General features: G+C 47.4%; 1 protein-coding gene across 1 annotated transcript in view; it reads left to right on the forward strand.

Moving 5' to 3' along the window:
• Positions 1-1,063: 1,063 nt before the first annotated feature.
• LOC142769089 (uncharacterized) overlaps positions 1,064-19,756 on the forward strand; it is a 146,566-nt gene continuing 127,873 nt past the window's right edge. Inside the window, exon 1 of the transcript XR_012885649.1 lies at positions 1,064-1,244. The gene's annotated coding sequence lies outside the window, so the exon portion shown is untranslated. The remainder of the gene's footprint in view (positions 1,245-19,756) is intronic.

A 19,756-nucleotide genomic window follows, 5' to 3' on the forward strand; every position in this document is an offset into this window, starting at 1 on the left:
TGCGGGTCAGACGTTCTTAGTTTACTAGCTCGTCTATATCTATGGAAACGTGGCCTGGGAAAGTTTTACCAGGATTTGACGTTTCCCGTTAATCTTTGCTAAGGCTTACCCGAGCATGCCTGACATTTTATCCACCGCAGTCTATGGGATCGCACGTACGCACACACGCACGCACTGACTCTCTCACACACACACACGCACGCACTGACTCTCTCACACACACACACACGCACGCACTGACTCTCTCTCTCTCTCTCTCTCTCTCACACACACACACACACACACACACACACACACACACACACACACACACACACACACACACACACACACACACACACACACACACACACACACACACACACACACACACACACACACACACACACACACACACACACACACACACACACACACACACACACACACACACACACACACACACACACACACACACACACACACACACACACACACACACACACACACACACACACACACACACACACACACACACACACACACAAACACACACACACACACACACGATGTCCGATGCATCTTTCCAGATATACTGCCAAGAGCCACTTGAAAAGCAGTTTAATTTTCTTTGTTTAAAACATCTGTCTTTTGAATGTATTTTGTCATTGCTTTCGTCAAAGAACAGACGCTTTTACCGTTTACTGTTACCATTACTTTTAGTTGAAACTGTTAGAAAACACACTTAAACATGTCCGTTAGCAGGTGAACCCTTCAGAGGTTGAAGCTTGTTCACTGATGTTGTATTCGGTTATTCTATAGGTTTTGTGGCGCAGGCTTCATACAGCCGCAGTCACGACTTTCTGCCCTTTTGTTCTTTGTAACTATAGGATAGAGGCTCTTTCTGTGAACCCCGTATACTCATGGTCATAACCACGTCGTCCTTCACGACATTTGGGCTACTGTGTCTTTGGGTTTTGGCTACGCCGCTTTCCCTGACTTGGCAACACAGGCTCGGTGAACAGACCAGCTCTATGTACCACGTGACTCAATGCGCTGGTGAAATCTGGCGAAAACACTATTCCGTTTTTTGTGCGTGTGGTGGGCGTTGCTTCTCGATCGGTCTTGTATGGTAGTCGGTGTTTTGTTGTTTGAATGTGCCTGTGCTCGTCCTGGGAGTTTCGCCAGTGCTGCTCATTGCGAAGATGCGCTACACTGGCGGGGAGACCTGCATATTGCTACCGTGGAACACTCGACGTTAAACGGTAAGTGCCGCTCGCACGTCCCCGCGGACAGCGCTTTGTTAACTGCGTGAGCGCAATAATAGCGCTGCCAACCAAGTTTTTCTTGACAGGTCGACGATAAGTGAGCATTTGCTCACGTTGGAAGCATGTCTGTGCGTACTGTTTCGTCAGGATGATGACAAAGTTGTGTGATGTTAGGTGCAGGCAAGTTCTTTGTTCGGAGTGATGAACAGGGTACGCGCGCGCGACTGTGATTCCTCGGCTGATTTTGATCCGAGTTGTGGCGGCGCCGTTCTCTGTTGGCAGTTGTGTTTGGTGCCCCGCTAGCGACGAGCCACTATTTCGGTTCAGGAATAGTTGCGCATGGTTTAATAATCAGTGAGCCTGTTAGCTCTAAACGTCAACAGTGTCTAAGGCCCACACGCTTGGACGTATTGGTAATGCATGTGCACTTTTTTTTTGGTCGCCCAAATTGACCGTGGACGGGAGACAAGGGCATGGTGTCCGCGTCGTTCTTTTTGGGTCCTTGTTCAATTTGTACACTAAAACTACTGTGGATGATCACTGATAACGAACATATTGCTTCGTGTTACGTGCGCCCCTCAAAGCTCGCCTATACGTGATAATACAGGCTATTTCGTTAAGATCGTACCGACGTTTCCATTCACCCGCAACGTAGATGGCGTGATACTGATACGTAGGCGGCGTATATATAGCCGTTCGTTGAACTGTATTTAAACGGATCTTTCATGTGTGTGTGCTAGGGGGGGGGGGGCAAATTGACGTACCCGAACTGTCCAAGCGATAGTTTGATATTTTCAGCCTTAGTGCTGGCGTTAATTCCTGCACATTTTTTTTAGTCTGCAAGGTTTCATCATGTGGATCTTTCGTTATGTTGTTCTTGTTATCGAAAGTTATGTTCCTCAACCAGCTTTCGGTGTTTGACTTCGCTGAGTGCGTTTGCGTTCTCTAGTCGCGTGCTACAAAAGTTCTAACTTATCAATATAATTTTCTTTGATACACAGAAGACGCACTCTAGTGTTATACATACTGCACGGTTTCCATCCATGTGTTGCCTCTAAAATGTCAAATTGTAACCAGCATATTCGTCTGGATACACAACAAATATAGAACGTTTCTTCCTTCGGGATCTTGCCTTTGAATGAATTAAATACTTCAGGAATCAGTCTCGCCAAATGATCTGATGTGTAATCGTGTCGATACCAGCCGCCTGAAAAACACTACTTCACCTTTAGTCGCAGCAAGCACATACCTAGACACAACTTAATTTTACACGTTACCTTCACTGGATACATGATGTATGTACATACCATCATATATGCGCAGTGACATTGCGCTTATCTTCAATAAATTAAATGTTTATATGGTGCGCATCACATTGCGTTTCCTCTAAGAAACTCCATGCTATACTTCAAGTACCATGGTAGATCTGCAGAAATACACATGTGCCTGGGTGGATGCCTGCATGTGTCCTGGCCTATTAGTGAACTCATTCGATTACTCGTCTACAGTTAATGTAAGAACAAAGTGGCCGTTATTTGGAATAGGCCTATGCTCAGATATCATGTGTATCCAATTAAAAAAAGGGGTCTTTCACCAGGTTTGACGATTTTGAGCTGGCGAGCGCGATGCATACATGGGCCGTTCGCGATCACGTCTGCCAAATATGGCAACGCTACACGCCGCGGAAATGGGTCGAAATTCAAGACGAGCGCTGGTTGCCCTTCTTTTCGTGGACACACGCTCAGAGAATGAGGAAATGACGTAGACAAGGGAATTGCCCAACGTAGACGGTATATGCTGTGATGTCGGTCCTCTGCGTAGACGACTGTGCTGTGACGTCGCCAGTAGCACGTGACAAGGCAATTATTGTTTCACACATGTATGAGTTATTTCACACATGTAGTTTTGTGTAATTTCTTGCTTGAACATGTGAATAAAACTTGAGATAAAGAATGAGACACACACAAGTATTGTGTGCGTCTTTCATTTTTTTCCCCCGTGAGTTGCAACGAGATTCGGGGCTAATGTGCTTGCGTTTCGCATGCGTTCGTGTCCCTGCGGTTAGCGCAGCGAGAAGATGCCAGGCTTGGAAGCAAAGTGGCTCTGCGCAGGGGCTCCAGAACCGGGCGGGGGGCAGTGGGGGCCGCCCCTCTAAGGTTAGAAACCATCCCCCTCGCACCAGAGAGGGCATGCCCCCCCCCCCCCTTACAGCTGCGATGATCCCTTTCTCTGCCCCACATGCACTTCCGATATACTTGCGGAGCCCCTGGCTCTGCTCGTTTGAGCACTCATATTGCGCATCTATTCACGGCGTCTAAAGCATTTCCGAACGAGTGCGCACATCCATCCCACAGAAATAGACAGCAGACCACAAAATAACACTGTTCAACAAAACAATGCCGCCCGAGTGCTGCAGGATTGGGCTTTCTCGGGCCTCTGTCACGACATGCGCACATGATCGGAGAGGGTGGGGAAGAGATTTGGCCTGCGAAGGCTACGCGGGGCGAGCGAAAAGGGTTTCGAGCGCACTTCCTAGCATCCCGGTTTCGCGCCGCTCTAAAATACTGGTTTTGTGGGCTCGTTGGACATACCATTGCGTTGCAATGGATTCCCAGTCATTGTGGCATAGCTGAGAATGAACAAGCTGATGCAGAAGCGAAAATGGCGCACACTAGTGGTGAAGTGATATCGATTCACTTTTCCCGATACGACATCAACGCCCTGCTGTCTAAAGGTATGAAGACATCTATGCAAGGACTATGGAATGATTCGAATTATCGCCAGAAGCGCATTTACAGGCTTGACTCTCGTCGTGTTTTTCGCCTTCCGTTCCGACTAAAGAGATACCAAGAAACGCTACTACATAGACTGCGGCTGGGTGTTGCATACATGCGACGATACTTATGCATGATAGGACAAGAGCTGACACTTGTGTAACTGACACTTGTGTAACACGCCAGAAACTATTAATCACATCCTGTGTGTGTGCCCTTTATACGCAGTTGAAAGCCAATCTCTGAAGTGCCTCACCGATGACCTAGACTGCCGACCCTTTCGGAAGAGAAACTTTTGGGTGCTTGAGAACGTGTGGACCACGCCCAACGTAGTTTAAAGGGCCTGCTGGCGTTTCTACGCAAGACAGGTCTAGATTCCCGTCTTTAAAGATTCTGATATGGTAGAGACTTTTGTGCGTGTACTACACCGAACGACAAATTGTGTGCAGTGACTCATTGTGCTATACCACAATCACCCCTCACGATACCCTTCTCTTTCTTTCCCTTTTCCCCTTACCACCGTGTGGAGTAGCAGGCCAGAAACCCGCTTTCAAGACCGACCTCTCCTCCTTCTTCTCATTAAACACCTTTTTCTTTTTCTGTGGGCTCGTAATGAGCCGATCTAAAGAAACCTTGTGGCATAATTCTCTTCTTCAGACACATAACTACTAGTGCCTAACTAGGCCTTGTAATAGAGCCTGGTGAGGCGCTTTAAAGGTTCGTGTGTGGGGGATCATTGACCAGCTGCCATTTCGTAAGACGATCACGTATACTACGGGAAAAATGCAAAAAGAGTGTTCCCAAACTTGCCCTAATGGCTACAAGTGGCGCTGCTGACCGCCATCGTACCTCGAAGGTACGGCATCGGATGCGTTGTTCGAAGATCGCCGCTTCGGATCCTGCCGGTGGCAAGTCATCTTTTCGTCCACTTTTCTTTCTTCACATTTACACTAAAATTGCTTTCTAATAACATCCCGTAAACTTTCCTTGGTAATAGTACGTGTTAGCTCTCGTTAATGTGTATCCATTAAAACGCTTACCTTGGACCATTATCGTTGATCTTGCTTCTGTTTGATGTTTTTAATGAATTTGTCTAACATTTGAAAAACCGGCACCATAGTGATCGAATGAAAGTGCTTGGAAGAAATTTAAAAGTGTCACTCGTCGCCCGTGCCACTAAAACCGGAAGACCAACTATCCGTTTCCTTCTGCAGTATCTCTGTGTCAGTGTGGCCAGTTACGCTTATAATAAGAGGATTTGGGCTTCCTTCTACGCCCACTTGCTTGTAGGATTTTTCCAGCCGCTTGTCGCGTTTTGGGGGCTTAATTGCGTTTTCTTTAGGAATTATAGGTATATCAGTCCTCACGTTCACCAGCGCACGTTTGTCGTTTACTAATAGCGTGTTTCTCAATGACACAATGTAGCTGAGTGTATAGGCCTGTTCGAGGGCAAAGGTTCATCGCGATGCCCCTCCCCACCCCCTTCTTGCTAACTCAATGCATGGGGCAGATTTTTCGCCCCTCCCCGTTTTTGAAGTGGCTACAGGGGAAGCCGGCTCCCCTGATTTTCTCCTCGTATGCAGGCTTGTGGTCCAGTGTCGAAGGCAAAAATACGTTGGCGGAGTAAAAAATACCGTAAGTCGAGAGCTGAGGTCCAGTGCACCTCAACCGCATATACACCAGGCTATTCCCCGACGCTGGCTGTATCCTATGTAAACACGAATGCGCAAACATGAAACACACTCTTTGGAAATTACTACACGCTACACGGCTTTTCGATCACCGAAACCCGGACCTCCTTGAAATGCGTTTGCTCGACGCTGTGGCTAGCTCAGAATTAGAAGACCCAATTTGGGCCATCTAGCAGGCCCGGGAAGCGGTGGAAAGGTTAAACCTTACCGCGACCACCCGGGTGGCCTATAGGCCCAGCCACTAATCTGCAGGTTTTTAAGAGAATGTTTTGCCCATCTATTTATTCAAGAGTGCGTTCAACTGAAGGGAGACCTCCCTGAGACAATGTTAGAGATCACTATGTGCTTTCGTTCATAGTGGCGCATCTTTTGGCTCTACAAGAAAAGAAAATTACGCGATTTATGAAACTCTCCTTCGTACTTTAATGACATTTTAATCATAATCAAAAATATTTTCAAGAATCACAAAATTTATTGTTTTCGTTTGTTTTGACTTTTTTTTCATCATGAGTGTTTGCTTGTTCGCTCCGTGGCATCGGTCAACACTGCTCTGTATACATGATCTGATGGCGCTATATATTGCAAAGAAAAAAGCGTTCAGCAAAGCACAAGGCATTGCTTGCTCAATAAACAGAAGGAAACAAACTTTCAAGGAAGCAGCAAATAAATGACGGAGAAAACACTTTATTCTACCACTGAGCCACGCCGGTGCTTGGGACTTGGCAAACTTTCCTTGGGCAGGCTTGATGTCAGGGAAGCAATCGCGTTAATAAGACTTATGAAGCGTTTTAAAACAGCGAAAGAACAACCAGTTGTCCCACAGTGCGAATGGCGTAACGAGTGGGTCATCCAATGATCCAACTCATTACAAAAGCGTATTCTTGTTCACCTATTAGCTGTGGCGCATACCCACTTCAGGCATAATTTATCATCGTCGTCAGCCACTGCATGAACGAATGGCGCAAAATTGCTTGCAAGTATTTACCGGATACCACGCTTCTCAGAAGATTGACGAAAAATAGCATAGCAATTGCCGGTCTACTACCCTAAAATTTTTATTGTTAATGCCGTAATGTGCATCAAGCAAGTGTGCTCGCAGCAGTTACCCAATCAGTGCTTAGAAAAGGCTCTGAAAGGCTGCTCTTCTATCTTTCGCTGTGACTGTGCTGCGCCTTCCGCGCAGGCCTGGCGTTTTTTCCACCAAGAGATTCGGGAAGGTACGTCACTGGGTCCCCGCACGACCCTATTGCGCTACGCGTTCATGACGTCATGTAGTGGCATCACGTGGGCGACCTGGTCAGTGGCGATCTTCTGCTTGGCCTTGTCCGTTGAGCGCAGCAGGGTAGCCCATTCCTCTCATGTCGTAGTTTATCGTTGTCCTCCTGTAGACATGATTAAGAACTACGTGACATCGAAGAATGGTTCGTTCATTTGTCAAGTTCTGTCAGACTTTCTTGACACTTTCACTTGTCTGAACGAGAATGACCGTGTACGTGATCATTGCTCCGGCAAGCTGCAAATGGAAAGACATGTGATATTGAAGCTTTACATATGCAGGCTGTTCTTCTTTTTGTTAGAAGAAGATATACAGACGCCGTCTTGTGTACACCTTTACATATCATTTCAAGAGGTGGGAAGCTACGTGCTTAAAAAGAGAGCCTACAACGGTCACTTGCCGAAGTCAACATAAATATTATGGGGCACACTTCACATTCTTCACTCGAAAGCATTTCTTCCAAATGATAAATTGAATTCGACCATTACGGGGTTGTATTTTAACCAGTGCAGTACAAGGTTGAACCTTAACCATCATAGCAAAAGTTCTGGCACCTACATCAGTACCTTTGGTTTCTGCATCCCTAAAATTTCCTACCAATCTTTTTTTTTTCGTTCAAGACTGCAGTGTCAGAAACATACGATATACGGGCGCATGGCATTCGGACATCTCTATTATGGAAGTTTAACAATGCTTTGCTATAGAGCTAACTTGTGTACTATAACTATAAGGTTATATGTGACAAGAGGAGCAAATTGAGCGACGACAACGTTAGTATTCATGTTGTCAGGCAACAGAGCAACATACAAAGTCAGAGTTACAAGCTCTGCCGTTTTACGAGCCAACCGGGCCACCATCTGATTATCTTGTCGGTCGAGCTGAGGACACTTTAATTAACGCCACGAAAATAGTTATTGCAGCCGGCTTTTACAACTCAGCGAAACTTTGCGACGCACGTCTTTCGGCCCAGATGCTCGTCGCGAACCTAGCGGTGACCTCGAGCAACTCGAGTTAGGGGACACACCTGCTGCGCTCGTTTGGACACCATTCAATTCCATCACCATGGCCCAGTGAAACGAGCTAGGCCTAGCGCCTCTTGGTATGTTAGGCCCAATTTAGCACATTTATTATCACCTGCACGAACTAACATGCTTCGGGCTCGTCGCTAGGCCGAATCTCCACAGATTTTTTTAGTCGCAACCTATTGGACAATTCCATCAACTGTAGGCGGCGCAATGGTGCGTTGAAGTGGCGGACGAAACGGTGATGTCGCGAGCGTGCACGTCAGCGTTGCAGAGCGTGAAGACGCGCTGAGAGACTGAAGTGCGGCGCAGACTATCGCCATGTGACAGCTTCGGGGCACGGCCGCATAGCGCCAGCTGCGTCGCTGGAATGACCGAATTTTGCACAAATTATGGCCGTATCTACTTTGTAACAGCCACTCGCTTTCTTTAGCTTCTTCACGGGCCGCATTGTTATTTCGTTGTAAGAATGAATCTAGCATAACCTGGAGTGGTGTGCTATACGCTCACCAGCGAGTTTTATTGCCTTGCGACCTTGGGGATGCTCGATAGTAAAACAAAAAAGTAGATATCGTCAAACACGTCTCTTTCTAGTGATAACGAACAGTTGACCGTGTTCCAGAAAAGCCGAAAAGCGGGAACTTTGCATTTTTTGTTTTATTTTTCAGTGACAGAAACGGAAGTCAAAAGAACTGCCCGCACAACACCAGGGATACTAGAGGCATACTAGCTCTAGACCTAGCCAAAGCTTTTGATAATATCTCGCACAAGTTTGTGCTTGAGGCAATTTCGGTTATGGGTCTAGGACAACTGTTCCACGCATACGTTAGGTCTTTTCTCGGGGATCGCAGGGCTACCATTAGGATCGGTCAAATCCAATCCACGGAATTTACCTTGGGAGCGAGAGGCACCCCACAGGGGGCAGTTATCTCTCCTCTACTCTTCAATATTGCCATGAAGGGCCTCTCGGAGCGACTCGCTACGGTGCACGGGGTTAACCATGCTCTCTACGCGGACGATATCACCGTGTGGTGCATGGGAGGGTCCGACGCCGGGGTAGAGCAGGCGCTTCAAGAGGCATTAGACATCACGGAGAGCTTTCTAGTCGGTTCGGGCCTGAGCCTGTCATCGGCAAAGTCTGAGTTACTACTATACAGACCCACCCGACAAGGACAGAAGAACCTCACTCCTTTAGAACAGATTCCCATAGCTTTATACACACAGGTTGGGCAGAAAATACCCAGGGTGGACTCCTTCAGGGTCCTCGGACTCCTACTAGAGTCCAAGGGGGGCAACTCACGAACTATAGCCCGCATCACCTCCAAGACGGAGAACATGCTTAGGCTCATACTCAGGGTCTCGAACCGCAGGGTTGGGCTGAGCGAGAGCAATCTCCTTCGGCTCTATTATGTATTTCTCATGAGCCACATTAATTATGTCGCTTCGGCGTTGCGCTGGTCCAAAAGAGAAGAGGCAAGAATTGATACACTAATGCGCAAAAGCATAAAGCGAGTTCTAGGCTTGCCTATCCACACTAGCACCGAGAAGCTCCTACAATTGGGCATGCATAACTCCCTCTCGGAGGTGATCGAGGCCCAGCAGATGGCTCAGGTCGTGCGACTATCGTCCTCGAGGGCTCGTAGGCGCACCCTGGAATCCATAGGCTGCGGTCCTACGGCGACTAACCAGCGTAATGTTACACTACCACCCTCGATCAGAGGCACGTTTTTGGTAGCTCCACTTCCAAGAAATGTCCACCCACAATACAATGTAGGGCGCCGCACAGCTCGCGCCCGTTCCTTATTAAAATCAGTTGCAAACAGACCGCATCTCGCGACCTTTGTCGATGCTGCCCAGTACGGGCGTTCGGATCGCTTCGCAGTGGTCTCGGTCGATCATAGTGGCACACTTCTATGCTCTGCCTCGGTTATAAAGGTTTCGGCAATGGTGGCTGAGCGAATCGCCATCGCCATAGCAATGAAGGACCCATCGCGTCCTAATGTCTTTACAGATTCGCGTTCCGCAGCTAGGGCTTTCGCCTCGGGCTCGATCTCGCGTGAGGCAGCGGCCATCCTCGGCTGTGAGGGGGCTGCCGGGTTTCACACCATAACATGGTTCCCGGCCCACATGAGGGCCAACGTACATCCTGATGTCCCCAACGCCAATGAGTTTGCCCATGACCGTGCGCGAGGTAGCGCTCACCGCGGCGGTCCCGGCGGATTCGCAGGCGGGGACGCCAGAAAATACAGGGACTCGCTACTCACTTTCCACGAGATCATGACTCATTATCATCTATCTCGGAGGGCTTTTCCACTTCCTCATCCTAAACTTACGCGACCGCAATCATCGGCCTACAGGGTGCTCCAAACGGGGTCTTTCCCTTCGCGAGGCAGGTTCAGTCATTTTTCGCCCAACATCGAGCCGCATTGTCCGGACTACGTAGAGGCGTATTGCTCATTACCTTATATGCTCTGGAAATGTCCTGCGTTACGTGACGCAGAGTTCAACAAAGAAGAGGACTGGGAGGAAGCCCTTAACAGCGGCAACCTCTTGGTTCAACTTCGGGCTGTCCAGAGGGCCTGCGAGAGGGCGGAGGGCCACGGTCTTCCGGTCCCTACGTGGGAGCGGCCCGCGACTGCTACGGATTCCCCCTAAACGGGGCCGTTACAACGCAGTTCCTCAGGACCTGAATAAAGTTCTTTGTCTGTCTGTTTGTCTGTCTGTCTGTCTGTCTGTCTGTCTGTCTGTCTGTCTGTCTGTCTGTCTGCCCGCTCATCTTCGAGTTAAGTGTGGTTGACACACTCCATAATGGAATAAATCCAAGAGTTCATGTAGTTTCATGATAAGGGCGGCCTGGTCAGTGGCGCATTGTGGAGCTCTTATCTTACTTCATATTTGCAGTCAATGCTTCCTTGCTCTCGAACGTAGCACAATATGCTTGGTACTTAGACTCGCTGACACTATAGCCTACAATGAAAGAATTAAGAGTGACTCTTCATTTCTTACCGAAACGAGCGTCGGTAATTTCAAAGAGAAGAAACCAGTTGCAGATAAAGCCATCTCTCCGGGTTTCAAGGAACTCCTCAGATAGATCACCTGCAAAAGTCGTATTGTTCGAGCATATGGTTCGAGCAAGCGGAGAATGTATTCAGTGACATGTGCTTGCTAACAGTGAATACGCAGTGCGCTTAGGGGTCTATGAGCATCTTTTATCGGACATATGCATATTCAGGGTGCTCCAGCCATCGTTAGCGAAAGTTTCAAAATATGCCAATGCAATGACGACGCGACCAAGTGCCTGTTGCAGACTCTCGCCTGGAGCTAGTCATACTATATTTGTTTGTGTTCTGATTAATAGCTCACTTAGGCTACTTCCGTTAATGGACTTCTGAAGCAAAAAAGCTGAACAAAAATTTCAGTGAGAAAGTTGTAGATCGGTTCGCAAAACATCCGATCAGACTGTTTCAAACTTATCTGTTAGTTATTATAGTGCTTTACTGCTTAAAACAGACGCCCGCGAAATACAAAGATACCTCGCGTCATGCCCGCTAGGGCGTCAGAGCGCTCACCGATTCCAATGCTCCCTAACACTCCGCATACGAGCGGCCACAGCATTTGCGGGGTGGTGCCGCCTCGACAGCGGCGCGACAATGGCAGAGGCCGTGCGATGAACATGCTTTAGTGGAGGCGCGCCCAAAGTTCATCGTGTACTGAAAGTGATCGAGAACAAATGCGTACTTGGTTGACGTAGCTGTCGCTTTCTGAGGAAATTACGACTTCTTGCAGGGTGCGTCGCACGTTCCGAACCTTCAAAGAAAGAGAAAAGTTGATGGTAGGGCACCGTTAAGAAACTGACGTCAGTGTTGGACAACTCCGCACCTTCATAGTGTCCCCTGTTAGGGACGATGAAGTAGGCGAAAAAGAAATTTTATATTTCACCAGGTTACATTCAAATTTGGTTCCACAAACACATACTAATTCGGTTCCACAAAATTACGGCACTTGACATTTGTATTCACAGTAAATGTGTCACATGTTTGCACTCAATTGTTCTGGCACCCAGCACACAGTGTTTTTTTAATGTAGTTCTTAGGCCCTGAATCGGCGAACACGCCAAGACAGCCCGGTTGTTGGCGATTTTAATGAAGGCACGGGACCATCGTTTCATGAACTCCTCCTCTTCCAGTGAAAAAAATTTTTATTCCAAATGGCCCGTTACAATATTATACAACCGCACCAGCAAAGCCCATTGATATTTACGGGCATTTGCTTGATGCACAGGCAAGCCCCTGTTTTCCCACAACACGTACATGCCAGCGGTCAGCACTAGACGTGCAAGCGTGCCATTTGGACATCGTTCCCTTTTGACAAATCTTTCTACACCCAACGGGAGGTACGCCTTGTCCACGAGGGACCAAAAAGTCTTGGCCACTCGACAGGTTAACAAAGTGTGCTCGTTGTCCTCGTCCATGCCGCAGTGCACGCACGATCGGACCGAACGTAGTGCCACTTGTACATTCGGTTCGCCGTGGGCAGGACGGACCACCTGTAACGCGACACGACCTCCTGGATGCTGCACGGCAGCCAACTGGGCGTCCACAACACCCACGGAAAACCGGGGTCTTTGACCTCGCAGCCCGAGTTTACAAGTAGCTCTTGAGTGAACTCCGTGTTACACACCTCCAGGATGGTGGTGTCCAGATTTAGCGCGGCTATACGCTTGTAAAATCCTACTACATGCCCGTAGAGAGCGTCGGGTTCATTGCCTTCGGCCCCGCGGGTTGCGTCGGCAGGAACAAACTACCCTGCACCCCCAAGAAATACATTGCCAGTTTCCTGGCGCGGTGTTCCTTCTGAAGTTGCAAGACCTTGAGGGTCGTCTTCAAGCATACATGTCCGCGAGGGCGACCACCGAAGGGATGTCCCATCCGCCCTTCTCGCGAGGCAATCCCAACTGCTCGTATTTAACGAGGGCCGTTTTGCCATTCCAGAAAAACTTAATTATTTGGTACTTGACCTTACGCGCGATTTGGTTCGGTATGACTACCGAGTTTGTAAAAAACCGCAGGCACCCAGTATGTACGCCCATGAGTACATATCGACATACGTAGTACGGAAAGCTAAATTCAAGTGCCCTGGTTATTGCCTGTTTTAGTGTATTCACCTCCTCCTTTCAACTCTGGTTGGACAAGCCAGTGGCCCTGTAATTTCTTCCTAGGATAGTTACATTGTCTACCACGGAGATTCTGTGTAGACACATTACCGGGGATACATGGAGACACAAAGACTTGCATTTATGCAAATAAAGTTTCGCTCCGGAGAGCTCTGCATAGGTTGAGAAAACTTTAAGGACGGTGGCGAGGCTGTCCTCGTCCCTGTGATATATCGTGATGTCGTCTGCATAGGCAGCTACTATAAGTGTGCCACTTCCTGGGGTCTGCAACCCAAGGACACTCGGGTGTCTTTCTACCTGGACAAGGAAAGGTTCAACTGTCAGCGCAAACGACAGGGGGGGAAGGGGACAGCCCTGTCGCACGCCTCGCGTTACCGGTAAAGAAGCTACCGTTTCACTATTCATCGTTAAGTCACTATTAATGTCATCATACAGTTCCATGATTACGTACACGAACTGTCTAGTAAAACCAAATGCCAACAGAGTGGCAAAAATGTATTTATATTCTACCCTATCGAATGATTATGCCTCGTCTAGTGATGTAAGCCATCCCTTCGCTTGCCGCTGCCTCGTGTAGTCTATTATATCTCTATTCAACATGTTCAGGGTTTGGACAAGTAGGCAGAACACAAGCTGGCACATATGAAAACGCATTGTTCAGTGAGCTTTCGCCCACACCAGTTTCACCCTGATCGAGGCGATCAAGACGTCGGCCGTCGGTTACCTGCTCGACTGTGAAGCGCGTCGGCTTTCATAAACGCCTTATCGAATCTTCCAGCGCTATTTACTGATCCCAGCGTTAGATCGAAGACAAACCTTTTAGTGCGCCATTTGAGGGGGCGAAGCTCCTCATGGTCGAGGCTTGTGCCCCCATCGCCGTATCCAGATGCCTATATACGGTGCGCTCACAAGAGGTGCAGCTGTGCTCTCGATTCTAGTTTGAACGGAGATCACTAGATGGCTCTGCAGCGCTCGTTACATGCAGTTGGCTCTGCAGCGTTCGGTTCAAGAGGACTTGTGGGGAATACTGGACACACTATAGGTGTGGAAGATAAAGTCACTAATCCTTTAAAGGAAATCTATAAAAGTAACAAGGTAGTTATAAAGTGGGAAAAACAGCTATCCAAGCCCCCAGAGGTAAAACGGGGGCTTAGGTAAAGGTGTCGTCACCTTTGTTATTCATGATGTACCTACAAGGATTACAGGCCAAATTAGAGGGCAGTGGACTTGGCTTTAAGCTCTCTTTTGTCAAACAAGAAAAACTCATTGAACAGCCATTACCAGCATAGATGTACGCAGATGATATAGTGCTAATGGCCGATAACAAGGAAGATTTGCAAAGATTGATGGACATCTGTGGTAATGAGGGAGATAGGTTAGATTTCAGATTCAGTAAGGAAAAATCAGCAGTCATGATTTTTAATGATAATGAAGGTACTGAGCTTAGAATACAGGAGGTCACGCTAGAGATAACAGATAAATACAAATATCTGGGCGTATAGATAAGCAATGGAACCGAGTACATAAGGGAACACGAAATATACGTAACGACTAAAGGTAACAGGAATGCAGCAGTGATGAAAAATGGGGCACTGTGGAATTACAATAGGTACGATGTTGTGAGAGTAATATGTAAAGGGGACATGGTTCCGCGTCAGACGTTCTTGTGCATCAGATCAGAAGTTCAAGCAAGATTAGAAATTAAGCAACGTGGAATAGGTCATCTTGCTTTAGGAGCTCACGGGAATACACCGAATCAGACAGTACAAGGTGATATCGGATGAACATCATTTGAGGACAGGGAAGCCAGCAGCAAGATGAAATTGTAGAAGCGATTGAGAGAAGTGGGGGAGGAGCGTTGAGCTAGGAAGGTTCTCACCTACTTGTACATGAAGAATGTCGATACAAAATGGAGGAAGCGAACCAGAAAATTGACGGGTAAATACTAAGAAAACGGCAGGAGGCCTAACCAAAAAGAACTATCAGCTAAGAAGAAGGTGAAGGAAGCGGAGATTGACATGTGAGAATTGGCATGATTAAGAAGTCCGCACTAGAGATCTATCGAACTTTTAAGCAGGAAATTGCCAAGTAAAGGATCTATATGATAATACTCGGGGTAGTTCTCTACTGTTTGAGGCGAGGACAGGATTATTGCGAACCAAGACATATTGGGCCAAATACAAAGGGGTAGACACAGTATGCCGTACATGCGGAGAGGAGGAGTAAACTGCCGAACACTTGATTATGTTCTGACAAGGGCTTCACCTTATAGTTCGGGATCACGGCGCAGAGCTTTTCAAAGCACTGGGGTTTACATACAGGGAGGGCGAAATAAACTTTAAGCGGGTAGAATTAACTAGAAGGAGGTTATCTGATTGGTGGCTAAAGTCACGGCACGAGTGCAAATTAAACTATTCACTGCAAAGTACCTGTCCTATACTTCACTATTTAAAGGGAAAAACAGATAAATCTAGTTAGTGTTTCATCAAGTATCACGGCTAGGTGGCATTAGCCGCTGCCCGATCAACGGGTACAGGGCCAGAACTACGAACCGCGCCCGCTCGCTCGCTTTCTCTTTCTTCCGACAGTGGTCACTTAGTGCGCTTCGTTCATCGCATGAATTTGCCCTTCTGCATTGTCAATAAGGCTTGACTTAATTAACCCCAATCTACTGCATGTGACCATAGCCGACCGTTTCGCTGAAGACACTGCGATGTCAGATTGGTTGTGCGGCGTTCGAGAACCAACATCAAAAGTGTTACTCTTCTCTTTTTGCAATTAATGCAACAATAAAACTTATTGCATACGCATCAGGAGCCCATGATTTTATTCTTTAACGAAACACGACTGCTTGCAGAATTATGAAGTATTTAAATGCATAAAAAGTACAATTACTTCCTGAAACGCATACAAGACAACACATTACTTCATTTTCTTTTTTGGAATGTTACATTGCGTGCCTTGGGATTGCGCTATCTCAGTTTGACACATTCGTCAAAAACGAATTGTAATTCGCGCCCCCTGAAAGGGATAAACTCAATTGCTCGTGGCCTGCGCGTCTTGACAGAACAGTATGAAGCAATTTGTAGCATTTAGGCCCTGCCTTTGGTGAGCTGTGATAATTGTGTGTGTGTGTGTGTGTGTGTGTGTGTGTGTGTGTGTGTGTGTGTGTGTGTGTGTGTGTGTGTGTGTGTGTGTGTGTGTGTGTGTGTGTGTGTGTGTGTGTGTGTGTGTGTGTGTGTGTGTGTGTGTGTGTGTGTGTGTGTGTGTTGAAAGCCGACCACATAAAAACATAAAGGATTAATTATTGCACATTAGTTCTGCGGGAGGGAGGGTTATGAAATAGAAATTGACCACTACCCATTTCGCCTCAAAAATGTGCACAAAACTCCGTATGGATTCTTATAGGAAGAAAAGCTTCTTCATTGCCGATACATTCGTCCTGCTCCGGGGCCCGAACCCGGGACCAACGATTTTCCGGGGCCACCACCCCGGAGAGGCTTTCGTCCCAGATCTAATTTCCAGCCCAGGATGAGTGTTTCGGCAACAAGAAAGCTTTCTTTCCCATAGAAATTCATACGGAGTTTTGTACGCATTCGTGCTGCGAAACAGGTGGAGGCGAATTTCCCTTTCCCAACGAACGAATAAACTTATGGGGCAATATTTAGCTATCACTTTTTGCCCTGGACACTTATATTCACGAAAAAAGTTCATGTTGTATATATACTTATGACTCCATCAACTACGTCCTTTTGAAAGTAGTTTGAGCGTCCCCTTTCACATCAAATCCTTTACAGCATCCGGTATACTTGAACCGCTCCTCAAGGTAGAAGTTGGGCGCTGTAGTTCAGCAGCAGTAAAGCAGCAGTAGAGATGCTATAAAAAATTTCTGACTTATGTCAAGCGAGTGACGAAACTTTTCAGCAAAGTACATCGCGACGTTTTTTAACGCAGCTCAATTATGGATGCTGGCTCGAGTTTGTGCGACGTACTTGAATTTAAAAAAAAAGCGCAAAATGCATATTACCAGTAAGAGCGCGTTTACACTAGAGCGACATGACACTTACACTACCCCGACGAAGTCACAAAGCAGACGCAGACCATTGACTGACGAGTCGACCAACGATGACGCCTCAAAAGACAGCATGTCCTCGTAGTGTAACATGATGAGAAACCGAAAACACCAGCAAAACGTATCGGCAGACCGATTGCCGGCGTGTCTTCGCGAGATATGCTGCTGTGCGTAATTTTCCTTATGTCTTAGCTTCAAACGACTACGAAGGGGGAAATGATAGAGGAGATAACAATGCCCCCTCCGAGGCTTTCACATCGTTTGAATAAGCATCTTGCGCACCCCACGGAAGTCTTTTCTTCGCTTCCCTTTAGTGTATGCGCAGCCCCGTCCCTCTAAGCCGTGGAATATGGTGGGGGCTGCGCTGCGTAGCCAGAGAGGGATAGTGGTAGAGCCGGGAGCATGACTCAAAATAAGGCGCAGCTGTGCAATTTTAGTCTGTGTCGCTGCGTGTGCCTCTAGTGTGACTACGGAATGGGCCAACGAAAGATTGTGAGCACGACAAGGCGGTGACGGAGACTTCCAGAGACGATCGGGGGACTCTTTATGTTGTTGCAGTGTAAATATGACGACGACAAGGCAAAATACACTCCCAAAGACAGTATCCCAAAGCCTTTGTACCCGAGACATACACTTGTCTGATATAAAGAGCTGATTGATTGATTGATTGATTGATTGATTGATTGATTGATTGATTGATTGATTGATTGATTGATTGATTGATTGATTGATTGATTGATTGATTAAAGCCCCGATCGACCAGGTTGGACAGGTGGCTAAAGCCAGTGGGGTTCTAGAGTAAGTCCTCCCGCATTAAAATGACTTATGTTTCATTAAAATACGTCTGTTGTGTTCTGAAGTTCACTTTCGAAGTCGGCATGGTCCTGCTTGTGAAGAACTCGGCTGCGTGTTTCCGTAGTGGTGGGGCCACAAAGTGGCAGGTGCATGCAATGCCGCGGATGTAGTTAAACATCTCCGTTTTCGTGGTAGGCATGATGTTGCTCTCATGTGAAACTAATTCATACTGTCAAAAGTAGGCTGTCTATCACTTCGCGCCAGCTTCTTCAAACCTTCATCGAATATTATGGTATCCGAAAAGCGATCTCTGCTTGGCACGACCTTCTTTGTCGGCTAATCCTTTTCGTCTCTTTTTTAAAGTTCCGACTCGAATGAAATTTTTCGTTAAACCTGCAAGGAATATGCAGACAAAGATCGATGATACTTACTTCTCTGACCATTGCGTCGCTGAGAATGGCGATGTCCAGAAAGTCGAGGACCGCCGAAACGGTGTACGTAATGGAAAGCACGTGCTCCACCGTCCAGAACTCTTCGACGAAATTCAGGTAGATGCCGCTGCAGGAAGCCCAGAGGACCATGGCGCCAGAGACCACTATAGCATGCTGCCAGGTCTCGTTCAAACTTCGCTTGATGTGCGAAATCGCGCCTAGGTTCAACCTGACGTTTTCGACCAATCGTGCTCGCCTTTCCGGGCCGATGTAGTCGTAGCCGCCGCTTCGCACGATGAGCTTGAGTACCGCGTGCTGGTGCTCAATGTAGAGCCGTATCACTTCGCAGCAGGGCCTGATGACCAGGAAGGGAGCCGCATCGACCACGTAAAACACGAAGTTACCGGCGATGCAAGTGAGCTTCAAGGTAGCGCCCAGCACTGGGCCGCAAGCAAGTTTGTCTACGAATTCGATCGAAAGGTAGCTACTGGTGCATACGTTCACAACAAATGCTGCTAGCAGCAGGAAACGGATAGAATAACTGGCATTTGTCGCCTTAAGACCATTCTTGGGTGCAACGAACCGGACTCGCTGCTCGTACTTGTGCGATTCGTGAAAGAATTTCTGCAAGCTTCTCGCTTTGAGGAGCATGAGTGTTGCGTTCAGCGCAATCTTGGAACTGTCGAAGGCGCAAATGAGTACGTACAGGTGCGTTGTGAAAATCAGTTCGTGCACCAACACAGTGATCCAAAGCTCGTAAATATAAGCGATCTCGTTGATGGCGCACAGAAACATGCAAGCGGCGGAATACATTAGGTAGCACTTGTTCCAGGAAAGGAACTGCTCTTTGGACTCCGAAGTCCTAGAACTGCGCAGGAGCAGAAGACCGAAATATTTGCAGATCCTTCCGTACCCCTTGAAGTGGCGCCTCATGAAGGACGACATAATGGTCGCTTTGACAATTTTTAAAACAATCGTCCTTTTTTTTTCTTTTTTGCGGGGAATCGGAGTGAGCAGTCGAAGACTGTATAGTAAACCGGAAGTTGTTGACGTCACATCGGTACTCTGCCATAGAAAAGAATGAAAATCGGAAGAGTTAGTAAAGTCATATGCCTCTTTTTTGTTAGCACTATATCGTACTATATGTGAGGTCTATTAGACTTACTGAATGCTTAATGATGAGCTAATATGTTGTTACTTTATTAATGAAGCAGGGTGCAAAAAAAATTGTTCACGCACTCCTAGGTGGAGGACGCACACAAAAGCCCGCTGAGT

This window comes from Rhipicephalus microplus, chromosome 8, assembly GCF_043290135.1.
Source record: "Rhipicephalus microplus isolate Deutch F79 chromosome 8, USDA_Rmic, whole genome shotgun sequence".
NCBI lineage: Eukaryota > Metazoa > Arthropoda > Arachnida > Ixodida > Ixodidae > Rhipicephalus > Rhipicephalus microplus.